This window comes from Gavia stellata, chromosome 20 (genome assembly GCF_030936135.1).
Source record: "Gavia stellata isolate bGavSte3 chromosome 20, bGavSte3.hap2, whole genome shotgun sequence".
NCBI lineage: Eukaryota > Metazoa > Chordata > Aves > Gaviiformes > Gaviidae > Gavia > Gavia stellata.
The window spans coordinates 1,689,778-1,699,631 of record NC_082613.1 but is presented as its reverse complement, the minus strand read 5'-3'; positions in this window follow the sequence as shown (position 1 = coordinate 1,699,631).

Here is a 9,854-nt window from a genome sequence, read left to right as displayed (position 1 = left end):
AGTAGGGATGGATGCTGGGGAGCTTGACGTTTGTCCGGTGCCACCGGACGCTATCAGGGAAATGTGTGATTGCTTTGGCTGTGTGCCCCAACTCCTGCGGTTTCGGCTGGACAAGGGGTGTCCACCCCCCCAATGCACCGCTCCAAACCCACGGGGACGGTGCTGCCGGCGCCAGCAGCTAACGCGGTGCCGTGCCCGACCGGCAGCATGCAGCACGGTCCGGGATCACGGTTATTCCATGCCTTTCCATCTCCCAGGGTTGTGTGCAGCAGCATACGTCATGCCTCAGTTGAAAGTAATTACAGATCCTCATTAACATCCTTACCCTCCCAGCCTCCCTCATTCCCGGGCCGTTCCCACATACCGCAGTCGCGGACATGGCATGCAACCCCCCAGTTCCGGGGGCCACCTTCCTTATGGCAGGACTTGAGGTTCTTCATCGATCCCCGTAGATGTTTCTGAATCAAGCTGTGTAAGGACAGTTAGCGGCCGCATTTTTGCAGCAGCGCATGAACACGAGACTTTGTGCCTGGTAGGGAGAGCATCCTCGAGGCGGCCGGCAGCATCCCTGCCCAGACCACCAACGGACGGAGCGTTTGCAGTTGTGCAAGGGAGGAAAGACGAGATGGTGACAATTTATTACGTGCATGCATACACCTTTCAAAGAGCTATCCTGGAGAAGGGCCTCCGATTCAAGCAAGACAGAGAAGCTGAAGCTAAATGAGTTCCCAGCTGGCACCGACAGCTGGGCGATGAGCAAAGCGCTGGGACAACTGGCCTCGCGTCCCAAATTAAAGCTCTGCGCTCACGTTATCCTTTACAGCAAAGTGCTCAGCTCTGTCTGGAAATTGGTGCTTTCAAGGATGCTGGCCCCTCAGACTGCTTCTGGACTGAGTCTATTCCTTGTCTTATTATTTTTGAGTCATTAAATATCTTGCTGTACCCCAGACGTGGGGTTACCTTTGAGTTGACCTTCCAGGGATGGCGGCAGTTCACGATTGCATGCATCCTACCTCGGGGGTAGGTCGGTATTGCTACTCCTTTTAAAATGTAAACTTCAGCTTGCTTGCTTTTGCTTAGCCCGGTGGGACGCTCTGGCCCTGGCTCTGCAAAGCCTGTCTCATGGGGTTCATTTCATCCCGTCCCGCTGCATTACTTTCCTCCCTCGCGGTGGCTGTGCACTTGGCTGTGCACTCGCGCACAGAAATGCATACGTGGAAACGATATATGCACAAACACTCTTACACCACTTGAAATGAGTCAGGGAATGGCTGTTTACGGTGCTAGAGATTTCTTACTATCCATGCTAGGGATGAGATGACATAGTAAGACCAATAAACTCCACCTTCGTAGTCAGTTGTCTTTGAGTAAAGCAGAAGAGGGGCACCGGCTGATGCCTACGTTTGGGTGCTCCGTGGTCCCCGGGGTGCGGGGAGGCAGCCACCCCCACCCGTCGCCGGGGTGGTGGGACCCGAGCGCGGGGGGCAGCCGGGCATCCCAGCCCTGGCATCCCCCCTGCCTCGGTTTCCCCCGCTCCCGTGACAAGGGGACACTGACGCACCCCACGGGGACCGCGGGAGAGCCAACGCATCCACGTCTCTAAAGTGCTCTGAAAATGGAAAGTACCGAAGCACCGAGTCGTGGCCCAAAACCATCCACCCCGGGAGGAATAAACCGGCCCAGGGCTGCAGGCAGAGGTTTGGAAGATGACTGCGTGGCCGCGGGGCTGAGCCCTAACCCCAGGGCTCAGCGCCCCGGCCGCCTCCCGGGCAGGATTCGCTCCTCCTGCCGCAGCCTGGGCCGCCTTCGCTCGTGCCGGGTGGGCAGCCGGGTGGGGAGCTGGCGCGGTGTCGTGGAAGGACTTTCCATCACTAACAGAGCCTTGTCCGGTTCCCTTCGGTCTCCCGCGTGCATTTCATTGTCAACTTGAGGTTGTTGTTGTGCAAAAGAAGTGATTATGGAAAAAAAAAAAAAGAAAAAAAAAGAAATAAACTTGGTATGAAACCATATGTGTCTGTCTCTCTCCGTAAATGGATTGGTTTAGTTCTGAGGCTTCTCTTTGTATTGTGAGAATACTAATAAAATGCATTAAACGGAAAATTGACTTAAAGATTAAACAAAATAGACTTTAAGCATCTGTATGCTAAATGAGTGCTTTGCTCCCAGCATAAAAGATGCGGAGATCTATAGTTTATCGCCATTCTCAAATAACAAAATAATATCAATAACAAATTTCAAATAACAGAACGCTTGCGTGAGGGCGCTGCGGCGGGAACGGTGAGGGTGTGTACAGCCTTTACAGAGGAAGGTCGAAAAAACATAAGACAATTACAAATAGAATAAATCCAGTTCTGGAAAACACGGGGGCTTCTTTTTAAAAAGAAATCCAGTGTCTGCTTAAGGCGCTTTTCCTGAGAAAGGATCCGGCCTTCCCCCCGGGCTGGACAGGGCGAGGGGAGCGGGGCTGCGGTTCCCAAGGAGAGGGCACCCTACCCCGGGAGGCCTCACCCGCCCAACGCTCCACATCACATCCCCGGGGCCCGGCGCACGAAACCGCCCAAAAAGCTGCAACGGAAAACGGGGAGGTTTGTACTCCACGGGGAGACGCGAGGGGAAGGCGCTGGCCGCTGCCCCGGCCGCCGCGGAGAGGATCCCCCACCTCGGCGTGCGAGGAGCTAAAGCGAGGGGAAGGCAGAAGGGGGTAAACTCATTCCCAGGGCGGCTCTTCTGGAAGAGCGGGGAGGGCAGCGCTGGGGCCGGCACCGCATCGGCGGCGGCTGAGCCACCTGCGCCCGACGCTCTTCCTGCGCGTCCGCGGGACGCTACCGCCCGCACAAACAGGAATTCTATTTTTGCAGCGTGACCTTCCTGATTTTAGAGACAACGACCTAGCGGCAAAGGCAGCGTTGCTCACTTTTCTGCCAGGGTTCGCTGCAGACCACTAACCCAGGCTCCTAAAAAAGTGGATGTAGTGAAGTAAGCCTCTGCGTTTGTCTTCGGAAAATAGGCGCAGTGCCTCGGGGCCACAAAATTCAAGATATATGAGAAAGACCAAGCGTGGTCACCCTCTAAGTAGCTAATTCAAGTCAGATCCTTCCTCCTCTTGTGACCTGAAGGAGAAAACTGCAGAGGAACGGGGTGCGGTGGGGAGAGGGGGGCCGGGAGGAGCGGCAGGCATTGCACCCACCGCCCTCCAGCCTCTGCCCACGTGCGCAGCCCTGCGGGGCCCAGCGCTTGCAGGCAGCACCAAGAGGGCTTAAAGACCCGATGCTGAAGCCTTGGACCAGGTTGTAGCACCCACCAAAATGCTTCTTCCAAGACCAAAACCAAGCCACCACAGCAAAATATCGTAAGTAACTCTTGGAAGGATCCCTACAAAGTGCTCAAGGCATGTCTGAGCAAGGGGAAGAGAACAGCGACTCTGGCAAGGTAAATGCAGAAGTATGCCTGGGCAGGCAAAAAAAAAAAAGAGATTTTGCAGAGTAATGTGCTAAAGGTTTGAAAAATAACAGCCCAGCCTTTCTCAGCAACCTCCCGGGCACTAAGGCTGCGAGCAGCCTGCCACCCGCCCGGGGAGCAGCGAGCAGGAAAGGTGCCAGGAGGCAAATTCCTCCCGGCCGTGGGTGCCTGGGGTCTGCCAGCAAAAGCAAGGTTTTGCTTGCCAAGAGGCCACCAGCTGCCGGGAAAACCGCAGCCGGGCAGCGGCGCCGTGGGTTTGCCGCCTTCTTACCACCTTTATAACGCCTCTGCCGTCGGGCGCTGTAGGGAGGTGGTTACGGTGGCAGAGGGACCTTTTATCTGCCCTGTCCAGCCCCACGTAGGTCCCGAGGACACAGCTGCCAGGGCAGGTCCCCGGGGAGCCGCTGACAGCGGCGCTGCTGGAAATGCAGGCAGGCTTCCACGGAAAAGGGCATCACCATTTCTAGCGGGTGAATTAACATTGCTGGTTACCGTTGGTTATCTTGGAGAAGGAAAAGAAATGCAATTCCTTGTGAACTATCACTTTAATCACTATTAGCTTGGGTAAACTGGGGAGCGAAAAGGAACACGAGGGAAGTAGAGCTGGCAGGTCTGGATGGGGAGGATGTAAAAAGAAAAGGAAGAGCCTTGGGAAAAATAAGCATTAAATAAACCACTACAAATCTATCAGACAGGTTCATTAGAAATTCGTGTAAAAATACTGCTAACCAGCCCAAGCACACACGCGACGGGCCAGCCACGCCACCCAAACGCAACGCAGAAAAAGCCACTCGCCAAGTAGCTGCGAAGAGCCGACAGAGCTAAAACACAGCGAGTGTTTCGAAAAGGGATTCACAGCTTTCAGGGCCCCTGGTCTGGCTCTTCCTTTTTCAGAAGGTGTTAACCACCCGCTTGCAGAAAAAGTGCGATGTGGCAAGATCGCGCGAAAAGTCCTCCCTGAAAAATCACTGCACGCCTTTCAAACCCCGGACCCCACAGGCACAGCTTGCAGGGTAAGCCCGGGAACGGCAGAAACGACACCAAAACCCGCAAGAGCTCGAGGTGGCCGAGGGAAACGGCGGAGAGCAGAGTTGCAGCACGATATTTAGCGCTGATAGGCAGCGGCACGTCTTGGGTGCAGCAGCTCGGGGACGGCTCCTGGGCTCTGCACCGGGCGGGAAATCACTGACCCGGGATCAAACAGCAGCACCGCAGCGTCGCACAGTGCCCCAGCCCATCGCACCCCCCGGGTGCCGCAGGGAGCCCCGCTCCTTCCAGGGACCACGGCACTCCTCGGTCGCTGAATGGCCTTTGCACGGGCCACCCAGCGAAGAGCGTGCAAAGCTCAGGGGCGGCTCGCAGGGAGCTCGGGTGGGAGGGGGGTGTCCACCGTAACGGAGCAAACCTGCGCAGAGCGCTCCTGAGCTGCAGGAAGAACTGCCGCTGAGTCTAAATGCCTCCACAGACACAGCTGCTTTCTCCTCCAGGTGCAAACCACACTTTTCTATCTCCCCTTTTATAATTCATTGCTGATAAGGACAGTAAAAGAGTCTTCCGAGAACTTCTTTATCTCTTTAGTTTTTATCAGGCCTTTTGAATCGGAGGCAGAGCAGCGCGGCGGAGCTCTCGCAGGGCTGCGTGTACTGTAAAGACGAGTGAAAGGCGTATTGGAAAGCAGACGCCTGGAGCTCTGCCCCGGGCCAGCCCCAGTGCCGGAGGGAGAGGCTGGAAGGTCACCCGTGACACCTGGGTGCCTCCTCCGAAAGCTGGCAGCCTCCAGCCCTGCCCGCTCGCCCGGGCCCAGGCGGGGAGCCTGGGCAAAGAGGAGCACGCATGTGCCCGCCACTGAGCCCAGACCCCCCCGGGCTGTGTGCGGGACCCCCCAAAACGCTGCAGGGACTGGGCTGCGCCGTGCCCCGATGGCGAAGGCGGGCACCGAAAGTTCCCCAGCCCACTATCAGAGAGGTGCCCACGCGCTGCTCTGCACCCCCAAAGAGCAGGCACCCACCTCCCACCTGCGCACGGGCACCCACGGGGCGGGGGGGAGAAATATATGCCCAGCACCCCCACTGCGCTTGGCCTGAGGGGCACACACAGCTCGGGGGGCAGGGGGGGGCAGGCACGTCCCTCGAGCAGCCATGCCCCGGGGCGGGGGGCACGCAGGAGCCCCGGGCACGTTTGGGGGCCCAGGGAGCAAGCACACACCGGGTGCGTGCAAGGGGGGGGCATCGTGCACAGGTCCCGGAGGGTCACGCGTGACTGAGGCCATGCACGAAGGCGGGAATGCAAGTGGGGAGGCACGCGGGACCCCCGGGGGGCACTGAGGACCCGGGGGGGCACACACACAGGAGACACGGGGGGCACTGAGGACCCGGGGGGGCACACACACAGGAGACACGGGGGGCACTGAGGACCCGGGGGGGCACACGCAGGAGACACGGGGGGCATTGAGGACCCGGGGGGGCACACGCAGGAGACACGGGGGTCATGCAGGACCCGGGGGGGCACACGCAGGAGACACGGGGGGCATTGAGGACCCGGGGGGGCACACGCAGGAGACACGGGGGGCATTGAGGACCCGGGGGGGTACACGCAGGAGACACGGGGGGCATGCAGGACCCGGGGGGGTACACACAGGAGACACGGGGGGCATTGAGGACCCGGGGGGGGGCACACGCAGGAGACACGGGGGGCATTGAGGACCCGGGGGGGCACACGCAGGAGACACGGGGGGCATTGAGGACCCGGGGGGACACACGCAGGAGACACGGGGGGCATTGAGGACCCGGGGGGGGCACACGCAGGAGACACGGGACACACGCAGGACCCGGGGGGGCACACGCAGGAGACACGGGACACACGCAGGACCCGGGGGGACACACGCAGGAGACACGGGGGGCATTGAGGACACGGGGGGGCACACGCAGGAGACACGGGGGGCACTGAGGACACGGGGGGCATGCAGGGCCCGGCGGGGGCACGCGGGACGCGCGGGATCCCCCACGGAGGCGCCCGCCGGCGCAGCAGCGGACCCCACGCGCGGGCAGACCCGGGCGGCGCGCGCCGTACCCCCGTCCCCCCGCCCGCCGCCCAGCGCGCAGGCGCGCTGCGCCGGCCCGGCACCTATTTCACAGGCAGCTCGGGCCGCGGCGCCCCCGCGAAATAAGTCCCGGGAGCCGGGCCCGGCCGTGCGCCTGCGCCGGGGCCGAGAGCCGCGCGCGGCGGAGCCCCGCTCCCCCCCACCCTGCCTCCCTTCCCTCCCCGCACCCACCGCCCGCCGCCCAGCCGGAGCGCCCGGAGCCGGAGCCGGAGCGGGGCAGCGGGACCCCGGCCTGAGGTAAGCGCCGGGCCCGGCCTCGCCCGCCGCGGGGCCTCCGCACGCGCCGTCCGGCCGGCGGGTCCCTGCGGAGCGTCAGGACGTTACGGCAGCGGCAGGAGACGGCGGCAGCGCCCGGCCGCCCGCCCGCCCCGCGCCCCCCCCCCCTCCTCCTCCTCCTCCTCCTCCTCCTCCTCCTCCCTCCCGCGCGCCCGGCGCTGCCAGCGTGAGCGCGCCCACGCGCCCCCCCCCTTCCCCCTTCCCCCCCTCCCGCCGGCCTCGCGCCCGGCGCCGCCGGCGGGAGCGCGCGCGCCGCCCCGCCGCGGGGGGGCACCCCCCGCCCGCCCTCCCGCGCGGCGCCACGCGGAGCGCCGCCCCCCCCCCCCCTTCCCCGCGGCACCCGGGGGGTCCTGCGCGCGGCGACACCCCCGTGCACCCCCCCGCCCCGTGCACCCCCTCTATGCAGCCACAGCCCCCCCGTGCGCCCCCTCTCCCCGCCACCCTCCTCCCGCCCCCCCCGCGCTGCGCTCCGTTCCCCCCCCCGGGGTGAAGTCGCCTCTCTCCGCACCCCTGTGCAACCCCCCCCGCGCCCCCCCGGACCCCGCGCCCTGTGCAACCCCCACCCACTGTGCACCCCCCCCCGGGGAAGCCCCCTCCCCGCGCACCCCCCCCGCACTCCCGTGCACTCCCCATACACCCCCTCCCTCTCCATGCACCCCCGTGCTTCACCCCCCCGCACCCTCCCTGCGTGTGCGCCTTCACCCCCCATTTGCTGCACCCACCGCGCTCCCCCTGCGCAGCCCTGTCCCCCAGCAGAGCCCCCCCATGCCCTCCTCCACCGACAGCGCACCCCAAAACTCTCCCCCTCCCCTCCGCCTGCTGCAATGCTATTTTTTTTCTTTCCCCCCTTTTTTATTCTGTCTCACCCCAAATCTTCCCGCAGCCCCTGACACTCGCTCAGCGCCGGCTGCGGTGCTCCGGGGGGACGCGTACGGCTGCGCCGAGGCCGGGCAGAGCCGGGGTGCCCCCCAGCCGCCCCGCTGCACCCCGCTGTGTTTTCCGCCCGGTTTTGCCTCCGTCCCGCCCGAAGGCGTCGGAGCGACGTGTGCTCGTGGCATTCACGCCTTCCCGCGTGCCGCCAGCCCTCCGTCAGGGTGCCGGGTGGGATGTCCGCAGCGTCCCGAAACTGGGCAGGGTCGCGGCGGCCGTCGCGGGTGACACTAACGCTGCAAGAAGGGTGTTACCCCGAAACAAAAGATGAGGGGTGTAGGGGTAGAGCGACAAAAAAAGGTGCGGGCGTTAAACCGAAGGCAGCTGAGCGTCTGCACCGCATCTCCGTCCGGCACTGTGCGGCGCCCAGCGGGCTTTTATCCCGATAAAGGGCAGGGAGCTGCCGTCCCGGCGCGGGAGCGAGGGGAACGGGGAGCGGGCGTGCGGCTGGAGCGCTGCGACCCAGCCCGGTTCCGCCATGGCCAAAACGCTGCTTTGTAGCCAACCCTCTGGTTTCTCTCGCCTCGCCCTCGCTCCGGCCGCCCGCTCTCGCTCTGCTCCGTGCCGCTGCGAAACCAAAAAGCGCTTCCATGGGTGGCTTCGTGCCGCGCTGCCTCAGAGGGGCCGGTCCGCCTTTTCGGCTCGGATGAACTCCATCGGAGGGCGAAGATCACCTCGTGGGCTCCGCGCGGGTCAGGCGGGCGTTCCTGCGGGGCGTGAGTCGCGTTGCGAAGTCAGGTGAGACGCGTCGGCTCAGCGCGCGGCTCCGGCTGTGGCCGGGGAAGGTGGCGGGAGCCGAGCGGCTTCTCCACTGCGCCCTGTGCCGCCGCTCCGAAGGACGGCATGGGAGCGGGAGCTTGGACGGCCGGACCTTGGCAAGGGGAGCACTCGCAGAACGGTGCCCTTGCCTGGCTCGGCGTAGACTGCGCCGGTGCTATAGGAGCTATCGGAGATGCTCCGCAGCCGCCCGCTTCCCCGCGCCCGGGCGTGAGCGTACCCGTGGGTGCTGCTCAGCTCTCGGGGGGAGGCGCGGGTCGCTCCTGGGACAGGGCTGAAGATCTCGTCAGAAGCTGATTTTACTGCTCTAAATAGCGTATGCTAATTTTATCACGCTGTCCTTGTAACGTTAAGGATAACGGGGTGTTTGGAGGGTGTTTATGCACGTATACGCCTGTGTCGGTAAAGGGTATTTATTTCCCTCTCTGACCTCTCCTCTCCTATTGCTTAAATGCCATAAAACTGCTTCTAATTCTCCGGTTACCGAAAATCCCCGGGAAAGCAGGCGTAGGGTGAGAGCTGGCAGGAGAGGTGGGCGACGGTGTCCCAGGGGACCGGGGCTTTACGTTGTGCTCCGGGCACGGAGGCTGGAGCAGCCGGGGATGGAGTGCAGCCGTGAGAGCAGAAAAGACGCACGGCTCCTCGTGCCTCGAGTTATCGAGGGTTTGCTTTTTTCCCCCCGGTTTCTTCTCGCGTACGGAACGCCGGCGTTGCAGGGCTGGGCGCTGAAGTTGGTTTTCAGTGCTGTTTTAAATCTGTTGCCCATTGATTAGAAACGCGCACTTTGAAATGGTTTTCAGGCGTCGCTTTGTTTCTGCAGGCTTGATGTCCTTTTTGTGATTTGACTTTTTTGTGCGCCTGTGACTTTGGAGGAGGGAGAGCCCTTGTTCTCACCGTGGAGGAGACGGTGGTGAGCTCCTCCGGCAGCCTGAATTCCTTCTGAGGCAGTTCGAAATGCATTTGGAAACGCACCTTCAAACTGTCAGTGAACTTCTGGAGTTTTTGGTGAACGCCAGGACCGTTTTTCGCGCGCCGTCTGCTCCCACTCTGCCCCTCGCCACCGCCCATCGCCCTCGCCCAGCCTGCGGAGCGCCTGCTGGGTTACGAGCTCCCCTCATCCCTCCTCTTGGGATGGGGCGGTTGGGGATTTGCCAATCCCCTCCTCCTTCGGAGCGGGGATTCCCTGCAGCCCCCTTGTTCTGCCGCGCCGACGACGGTCTTTCCACGGCCGATTTTTAGCGGGGAGACCTTTTGACGCGGGGCTTCTCCTCCGTTCTCCGCAGGCAGCCGGTGACCGAGGGCTCGCCCGTCG